The sequence below is a fragment of the Oncorhynchus keta genome, chromosome 2 (genome assembly GCF_023373465.1).
Source record: "Oncorhynchus keta strain PuntledgeMale-10-30-2019 chromosome 2, Oket_V2, whole genome shotgun sequence".
Taxonomy (NCBI): domain Eukaryota; kingdom Metazoa; phylum Chordata; class Actinopteri; order Salmoniformes; family Salmonidae; genus Oncorhynchus; species Oncorhynchus keta.
The window spans coordinates 69,511,136-69,524,057 of NC_068422.1; the positions used below are offsets into that span (position 1 = coordinate 69,511,136).

A 12,922-nucleotide genomic window follows, 5' to 3' on the forward strand; every position below is an offset into this window, starting at 1 on the left:
CACACACACACACACACACACACACAGACACAGACACACACACACAGACACACAGACACAGACACACACACAGACACACACACACAGACACACACACAGACACACAGACACACACACACACACACACACACACACACACACACACACACACACACACACACACACACACACACACACACACACACACACACACACGCAGTACAGCACTAACCCAACACAGTCGCTAAATAGATAACTGACGTTCCAACTGAACACAATGCTATAGCATTACCTTTATGCTCATGAAATACAAGCAGGGCCATTGCATTGAAATTACTTTAATGATAAATTTAAATATGCAGCACATATGCTGAATGTCTCGAAATATTAAAACAATTATTTCATGACAATAGCTGTAAATGCTTCCTTGCTTACATTCACTGAATGTTTCTACTTGCATCAAAATAACACAACACATATTTATATTAGGAACCTGTGTAATGTATCTCACAATGAGCAGGCTAATATAATGACTGACAGAACAGGAAAATAAAAAGTACCACAGTCAACTAATGCTTAGAAGTATCAGCAACATGCATTTCAAGCACCAGTGTGCACTGTGACACAATAAAAAATATATCAAAAATATATAATTTATATTTTACTCGTTAGCGCTCGCTAAACTAGAAAACAAAAATTGCACTAAATAATAAGCTGGTCTGAGAATGCTAGAGGAAAAAAGGTAGTTAGCAACGTGTGTGTGAGCGTGAACGCGGTGAAAGCCCGGTGGACGGCTGCCATCAGAGGGCTAGGGAGGCTGCAGCACTTAGAGGCCATTTTATTGCTTTGCTGTGGTCAAGTGAGGTGCACCGAGCTCAATTCCACCGCAACAATGGCAAAGAGGGCCGCAGAGACAAAGGGGGCTATCCCCACTTCTTAACCCCTTCACTGCTGCCCGACGGCCCCCTGAACAGGAGGAATAACAACAACAGACCACCTCCCAGGAACCCGGAGAGAATGGCAATATTACATAAATACTACACTGGCCACAATGGCTGTCAAATGTATGCATACACACACACACTGAGTCTCATCACGTGCATAGCGTACTCTAAGCCCAGGAGGTGAGATGCTAGGGATGTGAATAGCTCGGGAGCAGTCGTCGTTTCCTGAGCGTCAGACAAAAATAGTAGATGCTAGAGTCCTATCAGGCCTACCGTTGAGAGCAGGCCTCACTCTCCAGGAGACTGGAGGTTAGGGAGCATAGCTGCTACCACTCTCTCTCTCTCTCTCCATCCGTTGCTCTCCGTCCGTTCTCTATTTCTCTATCCGTCTCTCTCTGTCTCTCTCTCTCTCTCTCTCTCTCTCTCTCTCTCTCTCTCTCTCTCTCTCTCTCTCTCTCTCTGCCCCATGGGGGATCTGGACAGGCTGCCACATTTGCAAGTGAATCACGCTTTTTGTTAGAGTTTCTTTTTTACACAGAAAAAGAGAAAGAGAGTGAGTGAAGGAGAGGGGGGCACCTCCAATCCCTACTTTCTTTTGTTCTCTCTCTCATCCTGAGGAGGATAAGCTGTGAGGTACACAGAGAGGAAGTGCAATGGGCCTGCTGGGGTCCAACACATCCCCACGACGCATTCCTGAAGCCCAACCTAACCTAGACCTGGCCCAGCCATGAGACTGAGACTGGGACTTGGATAGCCCCACACGGCCACCACTATTATAGAACTGAATCATAGTACTAACTGACTGTAAACACACGGCACTGCTAGCCTCTCAAATGAATGCTTCCTCCACCTGAAAATAAAAAGAATATCCAGCAGAAATTAATATTGAGTAAAAACCTGTATTTGCTTAAAGAAATCCTACTGACATCTCAAATATAGAATCATAAACAAAACAAGACCGTACATGGATAATATCTTGGATGGATAACACCACCTGAACAAATACACTAACACCTTTAGGCAAATATATCTGGAACCTTCAAATTGTGTCATGTGAGTTAGACATGTGGAGCTAAGGGAGCAGTGTAATGGAGGCAGGGAGGGACTGTCTGACTGTCACTGGCTCTTTCTGTGTTCTCACTCCCTCCCTGGCCGGCCCACTGACCGACAAACAGAGGCCATCGCTGCAGCTGACAGGCTTGCATGCTCATACACACACACACACACACACACACACACACACACACACACACACACACACACACACACACACACACACACACACACACACACACACACACACACACACACACACACACACACACACACACACACACACACACACATACATGCACACACATACATACACACACACACACAGACACTACCTAATAATACACACACACACGCAGACAAAAGCAAATCCTGTTGCATCCTTGAGCTAACTAGCCATAAAACAGTGAGGTTAAAATAACATCTGCTGCGGATGGACGTATGAACAGGATCACCTGACAGAACGACAGAAAAAATAATATTCCTACTGGAACCATTTACCATAATGTTAATGAATTAATAATTATAATACTCTATTTAAGTTGATGGAAAATCGTATTTATGCCTTTGTATATGCTGTAAAAAAAATATATATATATTGTTATGAAATATTAAAATTATCAAATGAGCGTAGTCACATTAGAAAAAATAATATTGTATTAATGTTGCTTGTCTCTTAAAAAAATATGACAGAATTATGCAAATTAATCCAAAAATATGTATTGATGAAATGTCATAACACATGGCCTTTCTGGAACCCGGTGTAGATAGCACAGCACACACACACACACACACACACACACACACACACACACACACACACACACACACACACACACACACACACACACACACACACACACACACACACACACACACACACACACACACACACTTCTTCGCTGGGGAGTCTCACTCCGTGAATTTTTAACAGCAGCGTTTCAGTTACATAATACACATTTGACTAGCACTGACAATAACATATTACTGATAGACACGGCGTAACTAACACAACAATATGTGGACAGGCATCACTGCATTGAGCACAAGTATACGCAGAGGAAGAGGAAGAAGACGACAAAGAAAGAGAGGAGGATGAAAAGAGGGTGAGCGTGTCATCAGAGTCACAGGCCAGAAGGCTCCATGCATTGTTCCATGGTTCAGTGTGGGGAGAGAAAGGCCACCTCTGTCTGTGTGTCCACCATGTTTTATGCATTCTGTCCTTTGTGATGATAAGTGTCGAGGGTGGAATGCTGGTCTCCGGGGTCCAGGAGAGGAGTGGGCTGGGCTGGGCCTGGCCGGGTGTGTGGGGGTGGGGGTACTGCGGAGATCAATTGGGCAGCCCCTGGAGTGCTCCCTGTCGCCCGGGTACGTAGCTACGTAGACTACATGCGCACGCTGCACAGCGGGGAGATACAGCCAGCCGCTGCTGTCCTGAATATGAGACACGGCCTTAGCTACTATGTTACTGCTGTCCTGGCCTCCACTAGCTGCTAACCGGCTATGCTACTGCTGTCCTAGCCTCCACTAGCTGCTAACTTGCTATGCTACTGCTGTTCTTGCCTCCGCTAACTGGCTATGCTACTGCCGTCCTAGCCTCCACTAGCTGCTAACCTGCTATGCTACTGCTGTTCTCGCCTCCGCTAACCGGCTATGCTACTGCTGTCCAAGCCTCCGCCGCCGCTAACCTGCTATGCTACTACTTCTCCGGCACTCGTCTGCATCACATCACACAGCACTCGTGCACCAGTCCCTGCCAAAATACAACATCCTAGCAGCATGCCTTAACACTGCTTTACAACCATCACACACATCACTACACACTGATGGGGGAAATGACAGCAGCTACCAGTGCTTCTGTTTTGTCAGTGTGTGTTTTTGTAATAAAAATGTAATAATCAGAAATGATTTCTACAAATCATATCCCTAACATTAACGTTAGAGTGTACAATAGCAACGGTATTTTCTAATGATTAGATGGCTAATTATGCTGATTGAGAAGAGTGTCTCATTTTAAAACATACACACACATACTTCCACACGTGTACGGCATAAAACATCTGTATTTGTTTTCAGAAAAGTATAAATCGCTCTCAATAACCATGTTTGCATTTGGATGCAAATCTGAGTGTAGCGTAATGCATTCTAATAGGAGCACCAGGTGTAACTCTCAATCCGCGCGTACCAGACAGTATTTTTACGTAGTGCTATATAAATGACAACGAGGCCGGGTGGCCAACGTGGAAGGCCATCTATAGCTGCTTAAACATGGAAAATATAGTGAAATAGCGGATAGGAATTCTTACCTATAAATCCGTACCTAACCCTCTTCTCTCTCTAGCACATTAATCAGGTGAGGTGTGGGTTTTTTGGTTCCTCTCGTTCTCTTTCTCAAGTTCAGACATATTACCAAACAAAACACGTCTGCTTTGTTTTGTATGTTGAAGATATGTCAGTGATAATACCAAACAGCTCATGTGGTGTATATACACAGACAGCAGTAATATTCACAAGGGGGTCGCCTGCATTTTATAAGGATTACTCTGAAATTCTCTCAAATTGACGACATGACATTGCACACCTCCACCTAAAAAGGAATAACGACAGAAAAAGAGAGCAGACACACACATACAGTACACACACCTTCCCAGGTGTAAATATACCCCACAATGATTTACAGAATGTTAACACAATAATATATTGTGAAACAGCAAAGCTCAGAAATTCCTGCCAAACTTCACTTCAAGAAGATAAAAGAACGACAGCAAGAACAAGAGCTCAAAAAGAGGACAGGGAACAGGGAGGGAAATGGACTGAAAATCGGTTCGCTGCTGGCATAGAGGAGATCTCGTGGCGTTTCAGGGCTGCTGGGAGCAGAAACCAGGTAGAGCACACACACACACACACACACACACACACACACACACACACACACACACACACACACACACACACACACACACACACACACACACACACACACACACACACACACACACACACACACACACACACACACACACACACACACACACACACACACACACCAAAGAATCACTGTCATCTCCTGGCCCCCACCCCATGTCCCACCCCCAGTCCGCTCCTTAATGACACGGCTGACACATATGCCACTGGCCTGGGCTACGGGACAACTGGAAGAACAGGTCCTGGCTGTACAAGCTTGCATATTCAAAACCGTAATCTGTAATCTGAGCCACTGCTCCTGCTGAACTCATTTACACACAGCCCTACAGCAAATGGAGGGGGGAGACGCCTCTTTCTCTCTCCAGTGCTATCAATGGAAAACTAATCTTCACAAACATATTCATATTTATACTATCCTCACCCTTACAGCAGTTCAACCAAGTGTAAAAGTAATTTCTCATAAATACAATCACAAAACAAAATCTAAGATTGTGATAAATAAACAAAAATAATCTCAAATATATAACTGCTTTAAATGAATGTAATAATAATACCAAAAATGTTATTATTAATAATAATAATAATGGTTAATTGCTATAATTAATAATAAATCATTAGTGATGTCAATTATTTAAATATCAATGTATCGGGCATCATCGCTGGTAAAAAAAAAAAAAAATTGGGGGGAGGAAAAAATAAGCCTTTTTGGATTTGATTAGGCAACGTGACCAACGGTTGGTGAATATATTGTGATAGTCCATGCGTTGGCTGCCCCTTAGCGGCCTGGCGCTGGCCCAAAGAGGGCTCTCTCTGACTAAGGACATGGCAAAGAGCTTCCCTAGGGGTGCTGCCAGCCCCCAAGAGCAAGGGAGAGAGGGAGGGAATGAGAGAAAGAGAGAGAGGGAGGAGGAAGGGGGCAGTAGAAGACCAGGGTAACTGTCTCTCTGCCTCACGTTACCCTGTAACCAAGGCACCACTCAGCTCTTTATTTCATCACTACTAAACCCCTTATTTCCGTTCCCCTCCAATCACATGCCCAAATAGGACCTGCACACGCAGTCTCAGACACACCAGTAATCAAATATGCTCATGGAACCGGACATAGGGAGATAACGTAGGTAGTATCACAGGATAGACGAATAGGGCGTCATCTACAGACTATCACTGAAACAGGAACCTCAATCAAATACCTAACGTCACCAGACTACTGACTATTCACTGCTTATGATATTATAAACAAAGATCACGATAAAGAACAACATAACAGTGATACGAATGTCCTTACTCCTAGTATATTACTACTTGTAATAACAGTAATAATGTGGATAATAAACATCATACTAATAATGATGATAATTACAATTATGGAACATTTCACATTTTATCAACAGCATCAGTTAACTGTCCATATCATAATTCCCGTCAGAATACATACCCTATCCTACACATAGAGTGATAGAACATTCTGCCAGATGTGCTGGCATTCATATACTGCAGGCTACGCGTTCTGTCCTATTATGTGTATCCTATGGTTTAACACCGTTATCTAACATTACATGGTGATAGTGAATAGTAAAGTACAACATTTAACTATGGGTAAAGACAAATTGCAAGTGTAGAAATGTACACCAAATATATGTTTATGTAAATATATCTATAAAATAAATATTGTTCTATGTCAATATAAATAAACTGTGTGACTCACAATGAACGACCTTAAAACAAAATATAGTCTTGAGATAAAATGCAATAAAGTCCTTGTAAATAAATGTAATAAAAATATATATGCAAATTGGGTATCATGCTTTAAGTCCCTCTCCTTCCGTCCGTCAAGGATTAACGAAACGTAATACTTTACAAAAACACAACCCTGGTCATTACTAATGAATTGGAAATCAAAGTTGAGTATTTACAATGATTTTCAGTGTGCTGTAGCTATCTATGCTAAAAACATAGTTCCTTGTGACATCTACCCAACCCACGGTCCCCTTAAGCAGAATACACAGCATGGTCAGACTGATACAGTGGTTTACCAAATGCACATACGACACCTAACCATAAATCTGCTATGTGATTCCAACAGAGTACGACACAAAGAAATCAAGAACCATCTTAAACCCCCATTAAACCATACCTGAGCTGGTAAATGCAGCTGACATAAATATTATACATTGGATAATTACTTTTCAAAAATATCAAAACGCATCAAAATCCTCCTAATCTGTAGTACACATATTGTAGTTGCTTTTCAAATGTTTCTACCAAAGGTTTTGATATCAAATCCAGGAGTCTTCTAAGAGCAAGTGAGATGACACCAAGTAGCGTTGCTATTTGTTTTGTAAAGGAGGAGGACAGAGAGATCGAGAGAGGAGGGAGATGGGCGAGGGAAAGAGAGATGGCGAGAGGAGAGGGAGTCCTGGCACAGCACATGTACTATGCTATATTTCCTTTCCTATGTCACGCCTGTAATTATTGCCCAACCTACGTCTACGGAGCAGAGATACAGGAAAACAGACTTACAGGCCCAAAATCTACTGCTCCAAATATCCCCCCCTGAAATACATAAATAATAATATAAGCAGAAAATAAAGAGGTATTATATTTTCTCTTGAAGTAAAAAAAAAATAAAAATGTCTCCACTGCGCCTGCTAGAATATTTGTTTTCCCTCTCTCCCACTAGTATCCTCTGAGTCCTGGACATACTGCTGGTCTGAGTTATCTATGCGGGAGCTACTGGTCCCTCTAGTTGGGGCAAGTCTGAAAGGTGTTAGGATCTGTTTTCCTGCACTCTTCCCTGATTTCTTCTCCATGGCCCATGGCTATCTGACCCGTTCTATCCCTCTCCTCCTACCCCCTCCCTCGCTTCCTCTCCTTCTCTTTCTGTCTTTCCCCTACTCTCTGTCTGAGTCTCCAAACCCCATTATAATACTTTTCTTCATCCTACTAGAAACCCATAGAAACATTTGTATAGTGTTTCTCTCCTGTTTACCAAACTAGACTCGTGCTTTTTAAAAATCTTGCACTTGCTGACCCCCACTATCTCAGTGTTATGCTTCGTGTGACCCCTCAACACCCCCCTCTCCTTTCCCCCAGTCTCACTCTCCCACTGCCTTCCCTCGTTGTTTGTGTAGGGTTTTTCCTTCTTATCTCTCTTGCACTCACTCGGTGACCCCTGCTCCCCTGTTTCTTGCCGTCTGACCCCCAGCCTTTCAACCTCCCCCTCTTTCTCCCCCAAACCAGCACATCCCTGCCTTGCCTTAGCTTGCAAAACGCTTTTCTTTTCCATCCCTCTGTCGCGAAAACTCGTCGGGCTGCTTCATTCTTTCACTCTTTCTTCGAGAGTCCTCCATTTCTTCCATGTGTTCTATGTTTTCTGTACTTTTTGGGCATCTTGGCGCTGCATTCTGGGTCTTAAACGTCGGGAGGTCAATAGCATTTCCGCTTTTGACTGTCTATCCGTCCGTCTCCTGGAAGGACTAGTTATATTCTCACTCAAACCTAAACTGTCCCAGCGTCGTGTTACTAGTCGATCTATTGCTTATCAATTCAAATCTGGCCTATGTTTAGATATTTCTTGTAAAATTCTCAAGTAATATGTTTTTCCAAACAATCCGTCGTGTATGATTAATCTATTTCTTCTGACAGTAATGCATCCAAAGTTGATTTAGTCTCGTGTCTGGTTGTTTTAGGAAAGAAATCGTTAGGTTTCCTTTAGAAATCAGTAATAAGGTGGTTATTATTACGCAGGGAAGCATGTTAGGTGATAGAATAACGTCATACAATAGCTTTTGAGTTTTCATTTATAATGTTTACTTTTTGTAGGCCTATCTAGTATAATGTTTGTTATTTGTTATGAAGGTAAGCTATATCCAGTGGGAAGGAAATGTTATATTATTGCTCTTACTTATTCCATAAAAATCCATACGAGCTGTCATCTGTCTCGTCGGACAGCCAACCTATTCTGTAAATCCCTTTCTCTGCTCGCATCAGCATTATATTCGCTCCATGCAACCCGCAGCTCAACTCTCTGCTTCGGCTATGGGCTCCCCCGTACCCGAGGTCTTACTGATCGGCTCTTGTCATGAAACACACCAGACTTACAAAACACACACACACACATAGGCCTACCGATCGATTTGCATGTGACTCCGTCAGGGAATCAGCAAGAATCGACTTTAACATCGCTTCAAAGAAGCAAACAGGAATGAAAAATAAAAGAAAATGATGGACAAAGTGGGGGGAGAGAAAAGTAGAGGAACTGAGATGTAAAGCGGGGCGGAGGGAAATACACATGTAAGAAACGAATCGGAAAGTGATAATGTTGCTTAATATAAAGGATTTTATCAACCCGTGATGGTGCTGAAAACAGCGGACCGATCAAGTGGTATATCTGTCAAAATAAGAATGCGGACGGTGTTTCTCTTTCGCGGGACATACACGGACCCACAAGCTGGACTAATGTGCTCCTTTCCTGGCTACGCTCATGTGCAGCTCCCGCTACCCTCCGTAGGCTGAATGTAACCCTTTCACATCGTAATCGTCCTCAAAATGTGTTTCTTGACACCAATAACACTTCTCTGTCTTTCCTGATTCCATCGAAAAGCACAAATGTGTTTTTAAATTCATGTTTTTTGTGGTCTACTTCTTGGAGAGGAATCGCTGTCTTGACCATTTCTTTTCTTCCAGTCATGAGGAGAACGAGGACGAACGCAGATGTAAACACAGGTAATGATACGAATAAAACCGAGAATAAACAAAACTACTTGCATGAATATAACTTGTGATCGCCTGTCATTTCTCAGAATGTGAGAATAGTGAAGATCGGTGCGTATCTGGATAATAGGAGAAACCTTCGGTTAGCCCACTACTAAAAGTGAAAAGAATCGAATCGTAGAAACATCGAGAGAGGAAAAGAGAGAAACGGCAAAGTTGTAACTTACAATTTTTCGCTGCCGCTTTGTGATCCTTGCTTTTTAATCCAGTATTGAGACGATTCGGCTAAAGATCCCATCAAGGCAGTCCCTTTTGGTCAGTTTGCGTTTAGGATGGCAAAAGAAAGATCATTGTTGTTGCGGAGTGTAAAAAAACGAAGTATTAGTTGTATAGGGCAATATAAAAATAATTTGGATGCAAAGCAGGCGATGAGTCTTGTGTTAGAGGGAGCGAGGAAGAGGTGAAAGTGAGATCTGATGATTGAAAAGAAAAAAACTCTTTGGATCTTTATTCCTGCTAATTAGTTTCCTGCAAAAAATGGCTGTGATTAATTCAGTGCGCATGTGCTTCATTACACAGGCACGACGGGAAGGGCTAATTAGCCACCTTCTGGATCAATAAGATTCAGCAAAGGAGAGAGAGAGGGAGAGAGAGAGGGAGGGAGGGAGAAAGAGGAGGGAGGGAGGGATGGATGGATAGATGGAAGAAGAAAAGAGGAAAGTAATGATCAGGAATTGAAAATATGGAATTAAGTACAGCGGAAAGTAAGAGTTTGATTAGAAGGAAGACAGTGAAAGTTAATGCTGGAATAGACGCCACAGCCGCAGCAAACCACGCAATACCCCGCGCTTCGCTGCATTTTGTCCGTTCTTTTTAGTTTTTTAACTTTAGGCTATATCGCATTTATATTTCTTATTATTAACATATTTATATTAAAACACAGTAAAGGCCTATATTCATTTATTACATTTTCCTATAATGTCACTTGTGTTAGTAGTGAGACTAGCAATCTGAGACAGCAGTGCTGACTGCTGGAGTTTGAGATACTTTTTAAATGTATTTATACAACTTATAGACACGAGTCAATATTTTTGTGATAGGCTGAAGTTGGACAGTACGGGAAATCAAGCAACCAAGACATAAAGCATTGTGCATAAGGAAACTTTGATAAGATATGCACATATTTGCTATAGACAACTAAATAGCTTGTTATTTCATTTTGTTTTGTAAATTAATGCCTAGTCTCATGATGATACATGTCTAACGTGTGGGATAAGACAGCATGCCACTTAAACAAGAATGCATATTGTAAGCGACTGAATAACACCTATGACAATACTAATGAACCATTTATTTACATATTTGCAAACGTAATACGCTATTTAAACATGATCCGTGTATTTTAAGCACAAAACGAGACGCAATGGCTCTCTTTGAATGCCTTAGAGATGCAAAAGCTTGTAACACTACTTGATGTGCAAAGTTTAAAAAGGCTTATTCCACACTATCAAGTCTAGGGATCACTACTTGTATATGTCTACACATATATCATTTGAACTAAGATGCACCTGATAAGTCTGCCTTAGCCTCACTGTGAGTCAGACCGATACGTTCTGTAACTAGTTTCATGGATGTGTAATAACCGACTTCTGGATACAAACATAACTCCGTTTCGTGAGAATGTGGAATCCTTCAATGAAAAACGGAGATTTGTCTCGATTAAATATGCTTTGTCCCAGGATAGTAGTGAGAGGGAGATAGTGAGATGAGAGACCAGGGTAGTAGTGAGAGTGAGATAGGGAGATGAGAGACCTGAGGGGATTGGAGACTATACAGTCTACTGTCAGTGTAAAACAATAGTTTACAAATAACACTTGAAAACACCATTGTAATACAAAACTAAATCAATTCGGCGATATGTTACAATACCTCGACAGCATATTGGCGATGTATTTAAAATAGTTACAGAATTGAAATTGAAGTTGTGAAAAGCCAACTTCCTGTGTGTGTATATGGTATGGATATGGCCCACTTCCAGTCCACTAGTTTTGAGTAGCTAGCCTCTGTGTGTGATATTGGCCACGAAGCTAACGCACTGAATTCTGCATTTGATAATGTTTATATGTGTTGGAGTAGGCCTATGTATAGAAGATGTATACAACAAACACTCAAGCAGCAGAGGCTACTGACAGGAAGAAATGCATTGAGGGAGTTTGCATTGCATGATTCTCATATCTAATATTCCTATGCAGGTCAATACAGGTAGAATATATTGGATTGAATTCAGTCATAATCAATAACATTTCCTAAGTGTCCTAATCCTATACTTTGTAGGCCTACTGATTTTCACCTGTTATTACAAATTATAACAATTTATCTAATCATCTCATTGCGCTTGATATTTCACTTCCAAGTGGTTTTTGTGAATTACTTTCTTATAGTGGTTAAATGTTTAACTATGAGTGTATGGTTTCAATCAAACAGTTATCTGAAAACAAGCATAATTGGCATTACTCAAGTCATATCTGTGCATTTAGAAATTATTCCTGATAAATGGAGAAACTTCCAAAGGACTGCGTTCAAAGAGGTGACAGATGATCAATACTAACAACTGTAGTATAGATCGGTGAGCTTATCCACAGGTTTGCCTTTTTCCCCTTCACTTTCCCCCCAAAACATTTCGCCTCTTATAGAGATGGTCACTTACCACGTTTGGTTTCCCCCACATGGAAATATTGTATTCTAGAAATCAACCTTTGAGCTTGACCCATTGCCTTTTGTCATGATAATTCTATTGTTGATTCTCTTTAAAGAAATGGACAATCCCTCACTTTCAGTATGCACATTTTCTGTTCTAAGAGCTCCAAGCCGCCCTGATCCGCACAAATAAAACTAACCCGCTTCATTTCATTGATTAGGCTACATAATGTTTATTGGAGTAACATGAATTTGAGTCAGTCTATTTATTGATGACGAAGTGCACGTTTAAGTTGATATAATATGTAGATTGTACAAAACACATATGCCTATCTTATTTTTCTCCTTGACGTAATTTCTGAGATTCCAAACGCAGCTGTAATTCTAGTTTTAGGTTACTTAGATGATTTTATACGAGAATAAACGCCCTTAAATGTAACCTTAACTAAGAGTAATATTAAATGAGAAGGTAATGTCTATATTTTAGCGTCTATATTTTTCTTCATGATATTAAGCTAACATATAGCCTACTTAAACGGCCACACACATGTAAGTTGTTTTATAATAAACACACAATACTATTTAGATTCAAATAAGGCATGTCAAAAATA

General features: G+C 41.3%; 1 protein-coding gene across 2 annotated transcripts in view; it reads right to left on the reverse strand.

The window, feature by feature from the left end:
• The window catches only part of LOC118375422 (zinc finger homeobox protein 3-like), a 192,022-nt gene extending 181,776 nt beyond the window's left edge, over positions 1 to 10,246 (reverse strand). For both annotated transcript variants that reach the window (XM_052481661.1, XM_052481660.1), the window contains exon 1: positions 9,842 to 10,246. The gene's annotated coding sequence lies outside the window, so the exon portion shown is untranslated. The remainder of the gene's footprint in view (positions 1 to 9,841) is intronic.
• Between the last annotated feature and the right edge of the window lie 2,676 nt (positions 10,247 to 12,922).